Consider the following 22,815-nt stretch of genomic DNA (forward strand, 5'->3'; position numbering starts at 1 on the left):
AAAACTTGATGTGTTTTCAGATTTTAGTATGAATATTTACTCTTGAAAGGAGTTAAAAGTTGTTCATCTCATTTTAGTAAGTTTAACGAACTTCCAATTAATTTTAATGTAAAGTATGGAATGACGGTATTTTCCGGAATCGTAGTAATTGCATGGTTTACGATGAGAACTGAATACTAAATATGCAGATTATAATTCAGAGGAGTCTCAATACGATTTGTTTACGTGCAAAGGAGGAAACTTAAATCATAAGACCTATGCTTTGCAAAATTTTGTGTATTCATTTGCGTTTTTGCATAAAGGGCGCTACGCCACTGAAGTCACAATATAAAATGGGGGTTAGAGTCAGAGGAATCTCGGATTACTGTCCTCCCACATCAAACTTACCAGCCAGAGATTTTTTTTGACAGCAGAGGCCCAAAATTATTAAATATTTGGAATATCTGCAGAAAATGGGTCAATTATGATTGAAGTATTTCATTGACTGGGTTGCTGCATGCATTGACATTTGAATAAGTTGTATTATGGTGGCAGATTTAATCCTAACCAATCTTCCTAGGTTGGAGTTGATGACCGATTATTGCATATCAATTTTGAAGGAAAAGGGGAGAAAATTAAGAAGCAAGGGCCTTGTGTTTAGGTCTTTAAAGCCTTTGTTGTTAGAAAGTATTTGCTGATCAGTTTTATGAAGAGATTAATGAGGAAGTACTTTTGCAAGTGTCTGTTTAGTTTTAAATCCTCACTGAACTCCAGTCAAATCCTCTTTAAAAGTGTTTATTTACAGTTTTAAAGAATTCAGTGGATGTTGCTTTTGAATTAGACCTAAGTTTACCTCATGTAATTAGTGTTAATGGTTGCAGTTTAAATTGTATGACCAGGTTTTGTAATTTCAAAGCACAAGGTGGGATGGCTGGTGTAATGTATTTTCCAAATTCCAGAAGTACATTTAGAAATATTCCTTTATATGAACATAACAACCATTGATCAGAACTCTTATCAAGTTTTGAGAACATATTCCAGGCACTTGCAATTTTTTCTCCATTATATTCAGCACAATGCCTACCCTGTCCCTCTGTGTCATTATCTGAGCTAAGGTTTGTTCAAATCATCTGGCACTGTATACACTCAAAAACATCAAAAATCATTGTTACTAAATAACATATCTCTCAAACAGTTGTAATTGGGCAACCTCAAGGGTTGTTACCAACACTTCCTACTTTGATGATATTATTTTGGTTCCTTTTTAATTTTTATTAGACGGAGGCTGTATAACAGCCTCCGTATACTGTGATTATCTTGCTTGTGACGTCAAATAATGAGGATTCCTTAAGCACCAACTAGCGGTGGACGAAATAATGAATAATTATGAGATTCATTGAATAAAAATGGTGTGCTTCTTTGTCTCTGTCGTATATAGTTTGAGTATTATCAATTAATTTCCCACGGAGACTTATCTTTAATTCTTTACAGCAGCCCCCCCCCCCCCCCCCCCCCCCCTTGCAAGTGATTTGGGAAGTCAGTGTGTTTTTACAAGCTGATAAGAGTGTCGCGCGTGAAAAAAAAATAGATAGAAATAACAAAAAAATCTTTTGTAAGATGCAAACAATAGCCATAATATATATCATTAAAACTGGTACCATATTTATAACTGAACTTGATTTCTCTGCAAATTCAAAATAAATAGCAAAATTAAGTTCATGTGTTTATTGTGTCCATAGTATCAACGAAAGAGAGAGAGAGAGAGAGAGAGAGAGAGAGAGAGAGAGAGAGAGAGAGAGAGAGAGAGAGAGAGAGATTTCTGTTGAGAAAAAAGAAGTATACGAATCAAACTTCACAAACACAGTATATCAATCTTTGAATCAAACATCACAAACAGTAAAGAATACATGCACTTCATTGTTAGGCATGCTTCCTTTCTCTTTACTTGAAATCAAAATATCACAAACAGATTAGAATACTACATTGTTAGGCATGCTTCCTTTCTCTTTACTTGAAATCAAAACAATTCACAAACAGATTAGAATACTACATTGTTAGGCATGCTTCCTTTCTCTTTACTTGAAATCAAAACAATTCACAAACAGATTAGAATACTACATTGTTAGCCATGCTTCCTTTCTCTTTACTTGAAATCAAAACATCACAAACAGTGTAGAATACTTTATTGTTAGGCATACTTCTTTTCTCCTTACTTGAAATGAAAACTATTAGATCAGAACTTTTCCCCCTTATCTTGGAAGGAACAGTAGTGCACCTCGCGCGTTGATTTGATTAACAGGGGTAACACGTGGACTAGGACTGAAACTGCATGCTGGATTGAATCACAATGTACTATATTCTTTTGTGGATACTAATTTTATGAATATATGATATTAGTATGTTTCGATATTTCAAATGAATGTACATAAAATTACGCCTAAAATGCGCGCTCTCTCTCTCTCTCTCTCTCTCAGATATTCTCTTATCATGATGATCATGATAAGAGAATATCTGGATCGACGACACTCATTAATCAAAAAACCCCTTCTGCAAGATAGAAAAGGGGGTAGTACGGTTAGACAAAGTTGTTTGCAATTTAGAGGTTATCTTTTGTCTTGAACAGGTGTGGAAACATGCCGTTTTCTACCTTGGGTTTGCAAATCACTATACACGGAAAAAAATTATTATATCGACTTAAACTAAATATACACAAGGAAAGAAACGTGTACATACATGTAAATAGTTTGCATTGTATCAATTTTTCAAGTTCGAGTTGTATGCCTTTAATAACATGTACAGTTTCCCATGTTGTTTTGTGATGCCAAATAATTTCCTACTTCCTTTTTTGTAAAGAATAAACACCTTTATGTAGTAATATAACAAGCTTATAAGGTTAAAATAAGAGAACAACACTAATTATTTTAATATTATCTACCTAACTCTGATGTCAACCTGGAAAATATCCTCGCGAGCTTAAATTACCATAATACTAAACCGCTTCGCGAATATTCTAACATGATAAGCGAAATGATGCCTCCGTCTATCAGTACTTTCAGTACTTTGATTTTTTTTCTTTTCTTTTTTTTTTGGGGGGGGGGGGGGGGGGGGTTCAGTCAGTAACTATACTTGAATTTCTTTGCAGTCTTTGGATAACAGTTTCTTTGTAATGTTTGAAATTTTTCTGTAGATTGTTTACCCTGTTAAAAATTGTTGGTACATTAAGTGTTAAAAATTAAAGAACTGTTATTGTAAGTATCAGTTTTAAATTAAGAAATGCTATTGTAAGTATCAGTTTTAAATTAAGAAATACTATTGTAAGTATCAGTTAGTTTGATAAGTTAGAGACCAAATAATAGAATGATTCATTGTAGTCAAGAGAAGATGTTATGGATTAATTTTTTAGTTTTGGTGCATGATGGGGAGATTCTCATTTGGAGTGTAGGTTCAAATGAAATTAATTATGTACTTCAGTAGCAACCATCAAGTACAACTGTAGTAGGGGTCTGTACCCGGGCAATTACAAACAATTATGAAATTATCATTTATTTATTAATAATTCTTTATAAACAATTAACAAGAGTTAAGATAAAGCAAAAAATTTATTGGGTCTTATACCCAAACATCTAGTATAGCTAAATAAACAAACACTGCAAACCGAAATACAATCATACATAAAACAATAATAAACATATATTTGTAAACACCCAAATACATGTGTAAATAGTTTGGCACTTGGGGGCTACTCATTCCTTCCCTACCAGCAACAGCCGGGGCTGTTAGCATGACAATGACACAAGACCCATGCCCGAGGCTGATCTCCAGCGGGCATCAAGACTAGAACAGATTGCACTCGGGGCTGATCCCAGCGAGCATAAATTAGAATGAAGCATGACCCGGGGCTGATCCCAGCAGGCATATATTAGAACAAAGCATGACCCGGGGCTGATCTCCAGTTGGCCTCGAGACAAGAACAGATTGCGCTTGGGGCTGATCCCAGCGAGCATAAAGGAATAAACCAACTGCAAGGTGTATTTAAAGCTACAATATATACTAACTAGACAACTAGACTACCGGTGTATTCAAAGCTAAAATACTAACTAGACAACTAGACTACATCAACCAACATATGCATAACTCCTATAGTATAAAACACAGTATAATTAATATATCTAAGTGCCTTAAAGACTTCGAACAAAAATTTTAAAACATAGACTTGGGGGTAAATTCCCAAGGAATGAATGCCAAATGAACAAGTAGCCCCAGAGAATCAGGGAGTTGATGGGGATGGAGGGTGGGTAGCTTCTTAATCAAGCGTCTTCACAATAGCTTCTTCTTTTAAACAATGAACATAAATACCAGACTCCCCCCTGTAGGTATCAATCCCTGATTACTCTTATCTAATGCATGTAATTAGTAATATGATAACACTGACCAACTTTATAAATAGAAATATTGCCCAACAACAGGCTAAGCATGTAATTTGATCCACGAGCTATAATTGTTAAATCACAGATAGAAATATAATAAGGAAATATTTCAAACAAATACAGAATATACACAGGTACACAGATTAATTAAAAATTGTTTATAAACCATAATTTAACACACTTAAATTTAATTTTATAAACAATTAACAAGAGTTAAGAGGAAGCAAAAAATTTATTGGGTCTTATACCCAATCAGTGTGCACACGGAGAGAATATTTTCTTTCTATGCAATTGGAAGAATATCAATGATTGCATGCACAAGATATCATCATTCATTTTCTACTCAAAGAAAACCCATAAATCTGATCCAGTTTAAAAGATTTTTCAAAAGTTTAGAAGTTGGATGCATTGCAAAACAGCATTATCTCTTCCATACTAACAGACACCTGTGAAAACTTATAAGAGATGTTTTTATTGCTATTGCACTCTACGTATACCCTTCTAACCATGAAGCTGTGAACATCTGCTGTTAAAACATCACACTGTTCAAAATTTAAATTGAAAAAAAAATTATGCTTTCTCAGAAAAAATAAAATAACCCAAATTCTTCAAGATCTCTTGGGATTGATTCTGATTTTAGGTAGGATTGGTGGCATCATCTCTTGAATAGTAGATGTTTCATTTAATTTTGAATATAATATTTCATATATAATTCCCTGCATTCCAGCATCTTATGGTTAAAGGATGGTTTGATAATGGAGGAAGCAGGATACCCACTGCGAGAGATCAGGTTATACACTGTGATTGTGGAGATTTAAGACTTATTGCATTCTAACAGCTCATTGAATTAAATTTGAAATTATCAGTATCTGGAATTCAGATGGCGTAACTTTTCAGTGTTATCTCTCTTAAGGTCCAACATTTTGCCACAACTATGTGATATGGAATTCAGATGGCGTAACTTTTCAGTGTTATCTCTCTTAAGGTCCAACATTTTGCCACAACTATGTGATATAAATTATATATTACGTATGATATTTTTTATCATCATTTACCAAAAAAAATATATCACGTTGAATCAAGGTTTTTTGATAACCTTATCACTGAAGTTTATATTCATCTGTACAAATCAATGCAGGTTTTTTTGGGAATGGATGTTGAGAGAATCAGGTATGTGCTAACGGGCTGTCTGATAGGGAAGGTGTAAAAATCCTTCATTAAGAAAAACATTTCACATGTCAACATTTTGATGCCTGTTCCCTGGTGATAGAGAGCTTCCATCAGTTTTACAGCAGTATCAGAATCGTTACCGGTACTTTCTGTCAATCCCAGAGCATTCTTTACAGTGTCAGGCTGTCGGTTATTTGATGAAGACCAGAAGATGATAGATAACTGTCCTAATTTTTACTTTTTCACAAAATGGAATAGGGAGCATTCATATGTGGTTTTCATAAAACAAATTATTATACCCCCGCAAACGAAGTTTAGAGGGGTATATTGGTTTCACCCCGTCCGTCTGTCTGTCCGTCCGTCTGTCCGTCTGTCCGTCTGTCTGTCTGTCTGTAGACGCAACTTTGTCCCCCCTATAAATAGCCACGGTCTATTGCTACGGTCCTGACCGGAAGAGTATTTCTCACAGGGACCCTAGCGGATCTGTTAGGTATGCAGTGTTACACGCAATGTTTTATCTGTGTCGATTTCAGTATGATGACTAATTTTAATCTTATCAGATATTTTAAGCATTATAGCTGCTAATCATTTTGTACATATATTTAAATAATTTATGAAATTGTGTTTTATTTTAAATGAGCCGTTACCCTGTCTGCTTACGTGTTATCGATAATTTATGCACCGACTGCCAGTTGGGACGTTAAACTCTGTATCAGGACTGCAAAAACTATATCACTGCGATAATTGGCTAAGAGATCTCACAATAATCGCTTCTTGTTTTTTTTTTTATAATGTCAACAATTGTCAGAAACACACTATTTAAACAGATTTGCCTTTTCATATTTCAGCAAGTATGCTTCATCAATTTTGAATAATTAATAATAATAAATCTATATTTCTTGTAAGTTTACTAGAAAAGTTTAATGTAGCAAGTAAATTATGCGTGTTAAAGTGTACTGAGAAGCGATAAAATATACATGTGACTTTCCTAAATTCATTCAAACGATTTAAATAAATCTATAGCTAAATACAATAAGACAAATGTACTTAAAAACGTTGATCAATGAAACTGCCGTGACTGAATATTGTATATTTTTTTCTCAAATTTTTATTCACTTTCGTTGTGAGCAAATGGAAATAATCCACTACAGTCGACGATAAAATATTGATTGACTCTTCTGTTTCATGATGACATGCATTCCAAAAGCAATACCTGTTTTATCAAACAGGTTCTTGCAAACCATTCCGTTTTCTGTACACCTAAATGTATAACTGACTATGAGGACGAAAGCAAGTGTGATGGTCCACAAGCAAGTGTGATGATGCAACTTTTTCCCCGTGAAGAAATTGAGGGAAAATGCTGTCGAGAGGGACAATAAACATACTACATGTATGCCCAAATAGTTAGTAAAAACCTGATAAGTATTTTATCATACCAAAGCTTTATTTGTTCTCGTTACTTTGAGAAATCTGCATTATCTTTGAAGCACAATAGTCCAATCCACACTTTTCAAAAGTTGTTCCCCTTTGTGGGGTCAACCCAAAGGTCAAAAGGGAAAAAACCAAAATTCCCCTTCTTTATACAATCAAATATTTGGGCGTACTGTTTTTAAATCGCTTTGGATTTGATTTATTCATTCAATATGTGGTGGCACCCACATATTTAATGAGTCATTTTGGGGCAATCAAAATTCATTTGTGTAGTACATGTATTACTGAAAACGGAGTTTTAATGTCAACTGATATAGATTCAAACATAGATACAAACATAAAGATACAAACTTCTATACTACAAAGGATACTGTGATAAATCTATGGGTTTTCCCCAAAAGATGACAATAAAGAGACAAAATATTTGTAAAATGTGGATTGTGAACACAACTACGATTTCCACAGAATTATCCATAAGAGTAACTCACGACCAGTTGTGCTAGTACATGTATGAGATGCTGGCTGTGGATTCTCGACAACAATAATTTCCATACATGTAATATGCCACTTTCAAACGGCGCCACCATCCAACAGTACTTTCAGTACTTTGATTTACTACTGCATGGAACAGTCTGAAAATTTGTACATATGCTGATCACCATCTGAAGATGTGCACCTGCAATTCTTTTGAAGATCAGACAAGATTTAATGATTTTATGACAGTTTTCATTTTCCCTATTCTATATAATATTGTACACTGATGTTGAAAAGTAAGGGAGGTAATCCTTACAGATTTTATGAATTAATTGATACATGTAGTATTAATTAAAACACTTTAAAATATATATTTATATACATACATCCAGATGGAGATTTTTTGTCTTTATGTGTTAACTAAATTGAGCTAATAAGAACATCAAAGACAAGTGTGGCTGAATTCATTTGTCCCAAGGGGGCCATTATCTGAGCCATGGTTTAGATGGAGCATGTGTTTAGGGAAAATTGATAAGCTGTAAAATGGGCGATGGTTTTGGGCTATTTTAAAACTGTTTCATGTAAACCAAAAGTTTCTATCATTATAAGGAAATAAAAAATATCATTATTAATAAAGAATTAAACTATTTTTGGAAGTTGTTTAAATTTATTAGTCAAGTAAATTGATGAAGTGAACCTATAGGGCATTAATTTAAATGAAATTCAAAACTACTGATATGATTGTAGTGTTTTGGCAATTTTAAAATGTTTTGTAATATTAAATTTTCTTTTTTACATATTTTTACATAGTATGGAAATTATGGTAATGTTTTGGGAGTTTATTAAATTCAACAAGCTCATCAAAGAAAATCATTGTCCTATGGGATCAATTTTCTGATGTGGAGTTCCATTGTACCATAGGAGAAAGTGAGGAAAATTTGAAACAACTAACTGCATCTGTTAAGACTCTTATTAGAAAGATATATAAAGTTTTATCAACAGAAGAGCATTGCTTGGCTACTGGTATTTCCATTTACTGCAGAGGGAGGGGTTATTGTCATTTTGTTGGTTTTTAGCTCACCTGAGCTGAAAGCTCAAGTGAGCTTTTCTGATCACCCGTTGTCTGTCGTCCGTCTGTCTGTCCGTCTGTCTGTCAATCCGTCTGTCCATCTGTCTGTCCGTCTGTCTGTTCGTCTGTAAACTTTTTACATTTGGATCTTCTTCTCTAAAACCACTTGGCCAAATTTAACCAAATTTGGCACAAATCATCCTTATAAGAAGGTGAATATAAATTGCAAAAATAAAAGGCCAGATGGTATTCAAAGCGGAGAAAACCTCGAAACTGTAAAAAAGGGGGATGCATTTTAAAAAATCTTCTTCTCAAGAACTACTGAGTTAATCTTAACGTAATTTAGCATAAATCATCCTTAGGGAAAGGAAAATATAAATTGCAAAAATTATAAGAGAATTCTGTTCCAAATTTGAGATAATTGCGAAAATACTAATAAAGAATGGCTCGTTATTCCATATATCGTAGACTGGCAATTCATTGCGATAGACTGGTCTTGTGACAGGCATCACCAGTCAACCGCATCTCAAAAACGAGGTTCTTTGTTTGATGTGCAACAGTTCACGTGCGAATATAATCTATGAAACATGGAAATAACATTGGTGCCGATTATTGTTAAGTAAATTGAGGTTAAATATTTCAACGCGTTGTCATTTTCACTTGTGAGGGTGGTTTTAGCTTGTTTTGAATTTTTCGTTTCATTTTGCTTTTTAACTTGGGAAACAATCGCCTTGTATTTGGAACATAAACTTCGGTAAATGGGCAGTTGATTGTTAACCTGCGAAAATGATAAAATCTGATGCATTAACAACGTACTAAAGTGCATTTCCCTCTGTTTTTATTGTTTATTAATTTCTAATTGTGTTAACAAGGATCAAACAAGGGAGCGACTTTGATTGAAACTCGATTTTTGATTGGTAACTTCGCCGGAATTTCCTTCGAAAGAGAATTTGAAGTAGCCATGTATTCCGAGTTCATAATCGTGTAAATTAAATCCAAAGACAATAAAAAGATGTTTATGAATTTGAAAAGACGTTTTCACAGCCTCAGTTAAACCCTGTTGTGATTAATCACCCGCGACTGTCTTATCTTTAGAGGTTATAAATACGGGTGATGCAAACACATATACCGTGAAAATTACAATCGATAATCATTACATTTCTTGTTGATACTACAATTAGAAGGTAACTTGTAATTATTTAATAACTCTGTCAAATTAATGCAAAACCGTTTGTTTACAGTTATCTTCAAAACTAAAAACTGTTGTAATTGGGTCATAGGGTAGGACTAATTTCTCCAAAATACACAGTGCATAAACTGATTTTGTGTCACCTGGCTAACTCAGTTACAAAACATTTTATCTATATAATGTATGAATGCATTAAATAAAATTTAACAAATTCCATAAGTTTTTAAAAGTTGCTTATCATTCTACGACTGACTCTGAAATGTTTGTTGATCATTGGAATTGTCTTGCTGAACATTATATACTTGTGTACAGAAAAATCAAAAGGATGATGTGCTATAACTTCTTTCTGGGGTCCTTTCTCATTTGATAAATTATTTGAAATCTGCAACAATTTTGGTATTTTTCAAACGAGTAAATAAAAACTTCTTTTTAACAGTTCTGACACATTATAATTATGAGGATATCCGTGCATTATCATTATTTTAAAGAAAATGTTGCAGCAGAAAATTATCTTGGTTTGTAGCCGTTTGTTGTTTTTGAGGGAATATGAAATAATTAATGGGCATTAGTACAGAACTGATACCTGTATGCCTGACAATACATTAAATTATATAGCTTTTTAACACATCATGTTACATTTCCAGTCAAATGTTTTCATCGATCAAGTGAGTAAGGATATTAAACGTCAAACAAGTTTACATCAGGTAAACAATTATTTAAGGGAAGACCAATTAAGTTTTTAGCTCACCTGAGCCAACTTTTCACATTTTCATCTTCTTCTCAAGAACCACTGGTTAGATTTCAACCAAATTTGGCACAAAGCACCACTAGGTAAAGGGGATTCAAGTTTGTTCAAATGAAGTGCCACGCCCTCTTTAAAGGGGAGATAATTGAGAATTATTGAAAATTTGTTGGTATTTTTCAAAAATCTTCTTCTCAAAAACTATTTGGCCTGAAAAGCTTAAACTTGTGTGGAGGCATCATCAGGTAGTGTAGATTCAAGTTTGTTCAAATCATGGTCCCCGGGGTTAGGATGGGGCCACAATTGGGGGATCAAGTTTTACATAGGAATATATAGAGAAAATCTTTAAAAATCTTCTTCTCAAAAACTATTAGGCCAGAAAAGCTCAAATTGAAATGGAAGCATCCTCAGGAAGTGTAGATTCAAGTTTGTTCAAATCATGGTCCCCGGGGTTAGGGTGGGGCCACAACTGGGGGATCAAGTTTTACATAGGAATATATAGAGAAAATCTTTAAAAATCTTCTTCTCAAAAACTATTAGGCCAGAAAAGCTCAAATTAAAATGGAAGCATCCTCAGGAAGTGTAGAATCAAGACTGTTCAAATCATGGTCCCCGGGGGTAGGGTGGGCCACAACTGGGGGATCAAGTTTTACATAGGAATATATAGAGAAAATCTTTAAAAATCTTCTTCTCAAAACCTTTTAGGCCAGACAAGCTCAAATTAAAATGGAAGCATCCTCAGGAAGTGTAGATTCAGGTTTGTTCAAATCATAGTCCCCGATGGTAGGGTGGGGCCACAATTGGGGGATCAATTTTTACATAGGAATATATAGAGAAAATTCTTTAAAATCTTCTTCTCAAAAACTATTAGGCTAGGAAAGCTCAAACTTGAGTGGAAGCATCCTCAGATAGTTTAGATTCAAGTTGATCAAATCATGGTCCCTGGGGATAGGGTGGGGCCACAATTGGGGGATCAAGTTTTACATAGGAATTTATAGAGAAAATCTTTAAAAATATTCTGGGGAAGTTTTCGGTCCAAAACTCAGTACTTAGTGTGAAAGCACTGGTATGCAGATTTATGTTTGATGAAACCATGATTCCCTAGAGAAAAGCGGGGCCACAAAATGGGAGGGGGGGGGGGGGGGGTATATAGGAATAGATATAAATCTTCTTACAGTTACAACAACAAAAGGGGCTTTGTATTTACCAAAAAATAAGAGGTGGATAAAATTGGCTGATTTTCTATTTTTTTTAGCAAGATCTACTGTACTCAGTTGTCAGGATATTTTGATACTGTAATGCTAATTTGATCAGAATTAAGGCAATTGTTGCTCAGGTGAGCGTTGTGGCCCCTGGGCCTCTTGTTCTTTTAAAGGGGCATGGTCACGATTTTGGTCAAGAATTATTTTTTTTCGATTTTAATGTTTACAATACTTCAGAAAGGCATTTTTAATAGGCAACCAAAATTTGAGTGTCATTTGATGAGTTAAAAACGAGTTACAGAGCTTGCAATTCTTCTCTATGTAAACAAAGCGTTTGTTTAAATTTTGAATGTTGAAGTAAAATTTCAAGTTTAGACCTAAAATGAATGTATTAATCGTTAGGAACTGTATTTTATGCTTAAAATGAATGATAACATAGACAAACCAGCTTGAAAAAGATTTTTTACCGGTATATTCGACCTATGTAAACAAAAACAGGGCATGAGCCTTGTTTACATGACGAAGAATTGTGAGCCCTGTATATTGCTTAAAACTCAACGACTGGCACCAAAACTTCATTTGACCATTAGAAATGCATTCCTTAAGCATTACAAATAATAAAAACAGAAAAACAAAATTTGACCAAAATGGTGACCATGCCCCTTTAAACAATTAGATAAAAAAAATATCATCAGATGCATTAATTTGTAAATGTATTACTCAATACTTTTATACATATGTATCTACAGTGAAATTCTGACAATTTTGATTTTAATTTTTCTTTGTTAACTAATTTTTTTTTTACAATTCTAGATTTTTTTTTTTATGTGTTCCAAACCTTTATAATTCAATTCAATTATTTTTCCCATTTGAAATTAGCCTTGCAGGGGTATTAGTCCCATTAGGACAGTTCTAGTTTAATTTTGCCTACCGGTATTCTATTTTATCCAACGCTTCCTTTAGGATAGATGGCTTTTCAATACCACAGTGTTTAGAAATAAAAAACTTATTCAGTATGTCAAAGGTAAAAATCATAATGGTAAATAACTACCGGTACAGACTGTCATCTTAAAAACTTTTTAACTAGCTCCTTAGAGATTTCCTCCATAGGAATACTCATGCAGTGTGAAATGACATTAAATGACCCTCAATTATGGAAGCCTAGGAATGAAATAAATCCTATCTGTGCGAAGATTGCAGCTCGTCCCCTATCATAACCCTTCCTGATCATTAGAGGATGAAAAGAAACCTGTATAAATTCTCATCATTTCCATCAGCAACCATTACCAAGGGAGGCAACTAGGTATCATATTTGCCGTCAAGACTCCCCTTAATCAATGGCAAGTTTTTTCATGTTTGATTTTTAAATTATCTCCAGAGGAAAGTTGAAAAGATTTGAGACATCAATTTTTGGGGGTATGTCCCGATTCTGTGATAACCCACTTTAATCCGTCTGCTTAAGAGAGGAAAGCAAAAAAATTGAGAATTTGCATTGAAGCTGTGCCCAGCAAGATTTGACATTTATCTTTCCTATACTAAACATTTCTTTTTGGAAGGTTCCCAATTTCAGTTTCACTATCATTTTAATGGTAAAAAACTGCATTAACACTCCCTGATCTTATTGTCCCCCGCCGCAACGTGGAGCAGGGATATAGAAATGCTGGGCGTCCGTCCGTGGGTCCGTGCGTCCGTGTTTCCGTCTATCACACTTTTTTGTAAGTGCTCTCATGCCTACAAATTTTGACTGATTTTCATTAAATTTATACCAAATGTTTATATCACTATTACCTTGGTCAAGTTTGGAAATCAGCATTGGTTGATACTTTTTGTTGGAGTTATGGGACTTTGACCACAATAATGACTCCGTTTTATCCAAAAATTGACCTTGTAAGCACTCTCATGCCTACAAATTTTGACGGATTTTCATTAAATTTATACCAAATGTTTATACCACTATTACCTTGGTCAAGTTTGAAAATCAGCATTGGTCGATACTTTTTGTTGGAGTCATGGGACTTTGACCACAATAATGACTCTATTTTAACCAAAAGTCGACCTTGTAAGCGCTCTCATGCCTACAAATTTTGACGGATTTTCATTAAATTTATACCAAATGTTTATACCACTAATGCTTTGGTCGAGTTCGAAAATCAGCATTGGTCGATTCTTTTTGTTGGAGTATTGGGACTTTGACCACAATAATGACTCCGTTTTATTCAAAAATTGACCTTGTAAGCGCTCTCATGCCTACAAATTTTGACAGATTTTCATTAAATTTATACCAAATGTTTATACCACTAATACTTTGGTCAAGTTCGAAAATCAGCATTGGTCGATACTTTTTGTTGGAGTTATGGGACTTTGACCACAATAATGACTCCCTTTTATCCAAAAATTGATCTTGTAAGCGCTCTCATGCCTACAAATTTGGACGGATTTTCATTAAATTTATACCAAATGTTTATACCACTAATACTTTGGTCAAGTTCCTAAATCAGCCTAGGTCGATAGACTCGATACTAGTATACTGCTTGACCGGCGGGGGACCCAGGAATTCTATTCTTGTTTCATTGCAGAAAGTGCAATCTGTGATAGTCTGCAAGTGCTTGCAGGAAGATAATGTATTTCTCAGAATTTTATCTTGCTTCTTGCTGAGAAAAACTGCAGGTATTTCAGTGACATGGGTTTTGTCAGTCTACCATGGTCAAAGGTTTCTCAGGGTATCAGTACCAAAGACGGTATCTTAAAAGTAAGTGCCATTTGATAGCAAAGACTTTTATCGATTTAGAATTACCCACCATAAATTACTTCAAATTTGTGAGTTATGGAAAACTTGTCACTGAGTAGGAAGTTTATAATAGTATAGGGTTGGGCTTGTCATACCCATGGATAAATCAATTTTCATTGTATCAGTACCAAATTGCTGCAAACTCTGGAAGCATCAGGGAGCAATATATGTAACAACATGGTTTTCAGCCTCTTTGTCATTGTAAATCTACCAAAGGGCAGTTAAGCTTACTTACAAGATCTGCGTATATTTACCCATCAGTCCAGTAAGATTTTGCAATCTGTATTTAAGTAATGAAGTTAACAAATTTCTGTTTGAGATCCTTTCTCATTTTTGGACTTGTTATCTCCTTTCTTGTAAGTGAATCTTGACACAAAAGAGTATGTATTGGCGCTAGATGATCAGGTCTTTTGGAGGACAATAAAATTAGTGCTTGATTAATCAAACTTACCAATCGATATAAAGTATGTGATTAATTAAATTGTCAGTCATCATAGAAGTACTTTACAAGATGAACGCAAGGAGGGGGGGGGGGGACCAACACACAGAAAAATAAATACAACAATACATATAAACATAAATACAACAATTTGTTACGTTAATAAGATATTAGATAGCTAATAATGCAAGACATTTTCTCAGATCCTGATGGCGTAGTATGAGCACTATTTTGACCTTCCTTTTAAAGATATGAATAAAGGATGAGATACTATGTAGAGATGGGGCTATTTCACTCCTACAGCATTGGCTTTATATTGACATAATTCTATTTCATTGGGGGGAGAATAAGTGGAGAGAAAACATGATTTTGAGATAGAGACATTTTGATATCTGACGGAGTTCAATAAATCAAATAATGCTACTGCCTGAAAACATTAAACATTTTGAAATCATATTAAATATCATAATGTGATTATGAACAGGCAGCTATTATACTTTGTAATGGCTTCAATCTTATTTGTAATGGACGGCTTCTTGTAACTGATGAAGAGAGAGAGAGGAGAGAGAGAGAGAGAGAGAGAGAGAGATATTTCTTGAAAATGATCCCACCACTGACAGTGTAAGCCAATGGTTAATGAAGCAATAAGTATTTTTCAACAACAGTGGGTTAAGAGGGATGACGTATGACTATCGTAGACTTTTGTTTGTTTAATTAGTTTTGGCATAATATTATAGCAATGAATTGCTGTTGTCTCTGAACCAAAATATAAACAGGGAGTGCATGTTTAATTAAGTACAAAACCAATTGATTTATTAGCTGGGTTGTAAAGTCAGTGATTTTTTATTAATTGATAGGGACAAGGAGAGATCTAAGAATCCCCTTTACTCTGGTTAATGTTTTTCAATAAACAATATGAGGTAAAAAAATTTAATAAAATAGTTGAAGATTGAAATGAACAGAAAATGGTCATTGAGAGAAGAGTTTTATCTTTATGAAATACTAATATACCCAAACAAAAAACAAAACAATAAATGACCTAATTTTCTTGTTTTATCCATTGTAGAGGTGTGCAGGGGCTCATCAGAAGGTGTGAGTACTAGTGGAGCCAATGACGTAGCTAGATACATCAAACTGAAAAAACGCTACCAAAATTGTACCTATGTGGATGGAAATTTAGAAATCAAATTTTTAGAGCAAGGAAATGAAACATTTGACTTGAGTTTTCTATCCAAGATAGAAGAAGTGAGCGGCTATGTTCTTATTACTTCTGTGGTAGCAGAAACCATCCCACTTACGAGTTTAAAAATTATTCGTGGGAACCAGTTGTTTAATTACAAGAACCATAGCTACAGCTTGTTTGTTGGTGTGAATAATTATGAAACAAGAGGTCTCAAGGAACTGTTGTTAACTAATTTATCAGGTAATTCAAATATATCATCAAGGGTTGTTTTAATCAAATTATTCATTATAAATATTTTAGATTTAAAGACAATGTTACTTAACATTGAATATTTAATAAAAAGTTGATTTTCATCCACACAATTTGAAACGTAAGGGTCTTATTAGTACTTGTTGATTCACAAGACAGCTTGTAACTACAGACTTTGTGGTAAAGAAGTATTAACCAATATAACATGAAAAATGTCAGTTGATTTTTAAAATCATATTTTGATTTTTCTTTTTCCAGAAATCACAAGAGGAGATGTAGTTTTTGTCGATAATGATTTACTTTGTTATCATGATACAATTTTATGGAGGGACATCAAATTTAACCCAGAATACAAAGTCAGATTTACTTCAACAAATTCATCAAAAACAGCAAGCCAATTATGTAAATATTGTTTTTATCTGTTTTGATTGACACTACCTTTGTCTGAAGTATCTTGAATGTATATATTGTTATTATTGTCCACAGGTACTTTGTTTGAATATGAGAGTCAAAAGAACTTCATGATTTTTGTTTGCTAGTTTTATATACAGGAAAATACATGTATCGTAATTGCATCAATTCGATAAATTTTAATTTTTTTTCAGGCCCCCCATGTGCTCCAGAATGTTTTAAAAATGAAACTAAGAACTACCATTGTTGGGGAAGTGGACCCAACAAATGTCAGAAATGTGAGTAATGTCTATAAGTTAGTGATACAATGTGAGTAATGCCCATAAGTTAGTGATACATGTACTATATGAATAATGCCTACAAGTTAGTGATACTATGTGAGTAATGGCTATAAGTTAGTGATAATGCTTTTATATCCTGTAAAACAACAAAGGAAGCTTTTATTGTTTATGCTTGAATTTTAATTTAAATAACCCCCTTTGCCCTATCTTGGCCAAGATAATCTACAGAGTGTGATGTGCAATAACCTTGAAGAATATCCTATGTCAGAGGTCAAGGTCATATCAAAATTCTTGATTAAAGCTCATACTGCTGGAAAGCTTCAGATGTACCAAAGTTAAGATGTACATTTGATTTCAATTAACACTTACTAAGACTCCATTATGATTTCCTGTTTTGTTTCATTTCAGTAATACGAGAGATATGTCACAAGAGTTGTGAAACAGGTTGTTTTGGATATGCAATAAGTGAATGCTGTCATTCCCAGTGCGCTGGGGGGTGTACTGGACCTAGAAGTTCAGACTGTGTTGTAAGTTCAGTTTTCTTCTTTTGACTTTAAAAATCAAGTGATAGCAGTATATCTTTCGTGTTATCTGTTGATTTTGTTTTTCATTTTCCTTCCCTCTTCTTCTTTAACCTTAGATGTCCTTAAAAACCAAGATCAAGTGTTATTGGTTAGTTCAAGGTCATATTTCACGTTAAGGTGAAATTGATAACTGTAAAACAAATTGTGACTGTTGATTTTATTTTAATGTAAAATTTTCTTTAAAACATGCATTGTGATTAACCATTATTGAAATTTACTTTGAATTTTTCTGTACATCATAATGAATAAAAATATTTTTTTTATGCCCCCACCATAAAATGGCTGGGACATATGGTGTTACCCCTTTCAGTCATTCTGTCATCATTCACTTCCCAAGCATTATATCAACAACCATTGCACACTTTCAAATTTGATATATGGATGTATCTTATGAATATACAGCTTGAGTTCAAATTTGGTTCTGGTCCGATGATTTTTGACAGAGTTTTGCCTCTTGAACTTTGAAAAAAGAAAGTAGGAAATTCACTTTCTGATCATAATATTAGTAACCATTGCACACATTCAACTCAAATATGATATATGGGTGCATCTTATGAATATATCCCGAGTACCCAAACTCCATCACCATAAGCAGAAAACATTGCGCATTTCTCTGCAAATTATTTTCTGCGGTTTTTATCATTTGCAATCACTAAATATATCCTGAAACGTTATAATTTATAAAATAATTAACAAAAATATTTTTATCATTATTCAAATAAGCACTCTGAATATGATGTTTATCACACGTGCTATCATAGCTTATGAACCTAACTCCGTCACCCACATGATCTATGATACGGCAGGGAATGGAGACACATTAACAATTTAGTTTAAACTCAACTTGTATCTAGGTTGTAATAATAAGTAAAATCGGTGTATACAATTTAAATTGTATATCATTTCATCAAAGTGAAATGATCGCCAGAATAAAAAAAATGGGTCCATGTTACAACAAGAGAAAAGCTGTCAATGTGACAGCAAACCGGGTTTTCTTTTATGTGAACTGTATCCATAATCCATGTCAACACGTATTCACCAACAAGTTCAAAAGCTAGTATTTTTTCATAAATTATCAGAAATCAAAATCCTTGCAATATGCACACCTCTGATATATGTACAATTGATCTGCAAAAGAAAAACTTTCTATCTTGAAAACTGTAGGAGGAGTTATCCGTACAATGAGGGTACCCTATATGCAATATTTTGCCAAAAAATGACTAAGTTCAAAATCTAGTATTTTTTTCATAAATTATCAGAAATCAAAATCCTAGCAATATGCATACCTCTGATATATGTACAATTGATCTGCAAAAGAACAACTTCCTATCTTCAAAACTGTAGGAGGAGTTATCCGTACAATGAGGGTACCCTATATGCAATATTTTCCCAAAAAATGACTAAGTTCAAAAGCTGGTATTTTTTTCATAAATTATCAGAAATCAAAATCCTAGCAATATGCACACCTCTGATATATGTACAATTGATACGCAAAATAACAACTTCCTATCTTCAAAACTGTAGGAGGAGTTATCCGTACAATGAGGGTACCCTATATGCAATATTTTGCCAAAAAATGACTAAGTTCAAAACCTGGTATTTTTTTCATAAATTATCAGAAATCAAAATCCTAGCAATATGCACACCTCTGATATATGTACAATTGATCTGCAAAAGAACAACTTCCTATCTTGAGAACTGTAGGAGGAGTTATCCGTACAATGAGGGTACCCTATATGCAATATTTTGCCAAAAAATGACGAAGTTCAAAACCTGGTATTTTTTTCATAAATTATCAGAAATCAAAATCCTAGCAATATGCACACCTCTGATATATGTACAATTGATCTGCAAAAGAGCAACTTCCTATCTTGAGAACTGTAGGAGGAGTTATCCGTACAATGAGGGTACCCTTTTGGCAGCCGCCCGCCCGCCATTTTCACCATTTTAATAACCGGATTTTTCCGTTGGAAAACCCGGTTAAAAATCACAATGACCTTTTAGGAATGTATGGATGCTGTTTGATTTCTGTCCTTACATATTTCAAATATATCATATCAATAATGAATATATTAATGATTATATTAATATTTATTTATTACATTTTTAATAAATGTAGCATATTCTAAATACTGACATACCGTAACATATATCTGTAACCCTGTATAAGGTAAAAATTACGGCATAATCGATTTGACGCTATCATCAAGTGTAGTGTATAAACGATATTGCAGACTGAAAAAATGTATTAATTACCTTAATAAAAAATAAATTACATGTGAAATGTTTCATCTTGACCTCTCTTAAAATGACTGACCACGGTAAAAAATCAAATGGGCCCGCGTGTCAGAAATATCGTTATTTTTGTGCACCCGTGAAAAGGTGTTAGCCGATTTCACGCAATTATTGTTGCATAAAATGAACATGGTGTAATTTTGGTATGTTTGAAGACATTCCTAAATTTAACCGTTGTAAATTGTTGACATTTGATTGTAGATTTTTGACATGCAAAAAAAGACGTCATAATCTGACTTGATTTCAAAGGGCGAGGAGTTTCCCAAAAGTGACGGAGTTAGGGGGCTATGCGATACATTGGTTCCAGTCTGATAATTTTAGAAGAGTTGTGCCTCTTGAACTTTGAAAAAATGAGAAATTTTTCGCTCTTACTTTTGAAGTGATGCATATGTAAAGAATGTATTTCATATGAAGGGGCATTCATGGCGTTACAGCACATCTATAGTTTTTGACAGTAAATAGTCATCAGATTTAGACTATGATGGAGCACTGTTTTGTGTTGCAGGCATGCAAGAACTTCTATAATGAGGGAACTTGTGTCAGTGAGTGTCCAAAGCTGCGAAAATACAACCGAAACACCATGGTGTTAGAAGACAACCCGTATGGAAAATACGCTTTTAAATCCCTGTGTCTCAAGAAATGCCCAGGTAGGTGTTGATGACAAAATGACACAGTTACTGGTACAAGATCTCTAGAGCTAATCTTTCTGTTTACTTATGAGTTCTACGAGGGTTGTTCGGAAATTATTGAGACAACTTCAATATTTTCTTTTCTAATCGACGAATTTTGGTGAAAATTGACATAGACACTGAAGAAACGCCAACAAATAATAAAACAAAGTAATATTAAAAGAATATTTAATATTTATACCCCCGCTCCGAAGGAGAGGGGGTATACTGTTTTACCCTTGTGTGTCTGTCTGTCTGTCCGTCCGTCTGTCCGTCTGTCTGTCTGTCCGTCTGTCTGTCTGTCTGTCTGTCTGTCCGTAACAAAAATTTCTGTCGCATTTATCTCAGCAACTATTTATCGCAGATGCTTGAAATTTTAACACAGTGTTTGTTAAGGCATGCCATATCGTGGGATATATTTTTGTACCAATCGGATGTCAACTTCCTGTTAAATGACGACTTTGCTTATTTTTTAACCAAAATTTTCAAACAAATTTTCGTCAAAGATTTCTCAGCAACTGTTTATCGCAGATGCTTGAAATTTTTACACAGTATTTGTATAGGCATGCCATATTGTGGGATATATTTTTGTACCAATCAGACGTCAACTTCCTGTTAAATGACAACTTTGTTTATTTTTAGCCAAAATTTTCAAACAAATTTCCGTCAAAGAATTCTCAGCAACTGTTTATCGCAGATGCTTGAAATTTTTACACAGTATTTGTATAGGCGTGCTATATCGTGGGATGTATTTTTGTACCAATCAGACTTCAACTTCCTGTTAAATGACGACTTTGTTTATTTTTAGCCAAAATTTTCAAACAAATTTTCCTCAAAGATTTCTCAGCAACTATTTATTGCAGATGCTCGAAATTTTTACACAATATTTGTATAGGCATTCCATATGGTGGGATATATTTCTCTACCAATCAGACGTCATCTTCCTGTTAAATGAGTACTTTGTTTATTTTAGCCAAAATTTTCAAACAATTTTCCTCAAAAATTTCTTAGCATCTATGTATCGCAGATGCTTGAAATTTTAACACACTATTTGTATAGGCATGCCATATTGTGGGATATATTTCTGTACCAATCAGATGCCAGCTTTCTGTTAAATGTCGACTTTGCTTATTTTGCATATTCACATCAGAGCGGGGGTATCACTAGTGAGCATTGGCTCACAGATATCTTGTTTGTTTACGATGGTAGGTAAACAAGTCGGTGGTCGGGGTACCCGGCGCAGCCATGAACTCAGAGATTTAACAACTTAAACATCTACTTTATAAGTGTCCGTAGAATTACAGTTTATGATAAAAGAATCAAATTAAATATTTTTATTTTGCTATTCTTTGCGACTAACTTTAAGTTTCACTGATGTTCAAGTTGAAATACGGATATGGTACACATATATTTACCAAACAATAGAAATCTGACAACGACTTTACATTGAATTTTGACGTCAAGGCGGCGCATTGTAAACCGTCCATCTGGTGGAAATCTCAGAGGAAGGCCTTTTAAGGCCATGCAAATGATTGAAAAACTATAGGATGACAAGACAAGATATAGAGCATCAGCTCATCAAATTTTTAAGGTCTTCCGTTTCCAACGGAAGACCTTATAGTTTTCGTACTGTTTCTTATTATTATTATTTTTTTTTCCAAATTTTGTGCACGCGATTTCTCGAAAACTATTCGGCCGATTTCAGCCATTTTTTAATAGATGATGAGTCATGATCTGAATTTTATATGTTTTTGAAATTTTTGGTCTCGTCACTTCCGGTACCGATTTATCAGCCATTTTGTTGTTTTTTTACGACCTATTTTGTGCAGAGCTGATCTCAGAAACTATCAGAGATATGACTATGAAATTTTCAGGATAGGTAGTCTATAGTGTGAAGTTGTGCACTATTATTTTGTTTTACGCCAGTGGCGCCATTCCTTTGAGCTCGCTTAGGCCCGAGAATTGGGTACGAATTTTTATCTAAAATTTTCATACCTTTTGATCTGTATCTTTTTATCAGTTGATATTTTGTTAAGACATATATAACAAAAGTGGTAGAGAATCAAAAGTTCTTTTCAACGAAATCAAGAAAAGGGGGCTTGCCCCTTAAAATAGGGGCCAAGACACTCGGAAACTCTATTACAAATAACTTAAAAATGATAAAGATTTTGTAATGCATTATAGAAGCAAAGTTGTTGATCGTAACAAAATCTATCAGAAAAAATCATTGCCAC

The 22,815-nt window shown here is 33.8% G+C and overlaps 1 pseudogene; it reads left to right on the forward strand.

Annotated features, from left to right (window-relative positions):
- Nucleotides 1-22,815, forward strand: part of LOC105330801 (epidermal growth factor receptor-like) — a 67,062-nt pseudogene that overhangs the window by 12,982 nt on the left and 31,265 nt on the right.

This window comes from Magallana gigas, chromosome 2 (genome assembly GCF_963853765.1).
Source record: "Magallana gigas chromosome 2, xbMagGiga1.1, whole genome shotgun sequence".
Classification (NCBI taxonomy): domain Eukaryota; kingdom Metazoa; phylum Mollusca; class Bivalvia; order Ostreida; family Ostreidae; genus Magallana; species Magallana gigas.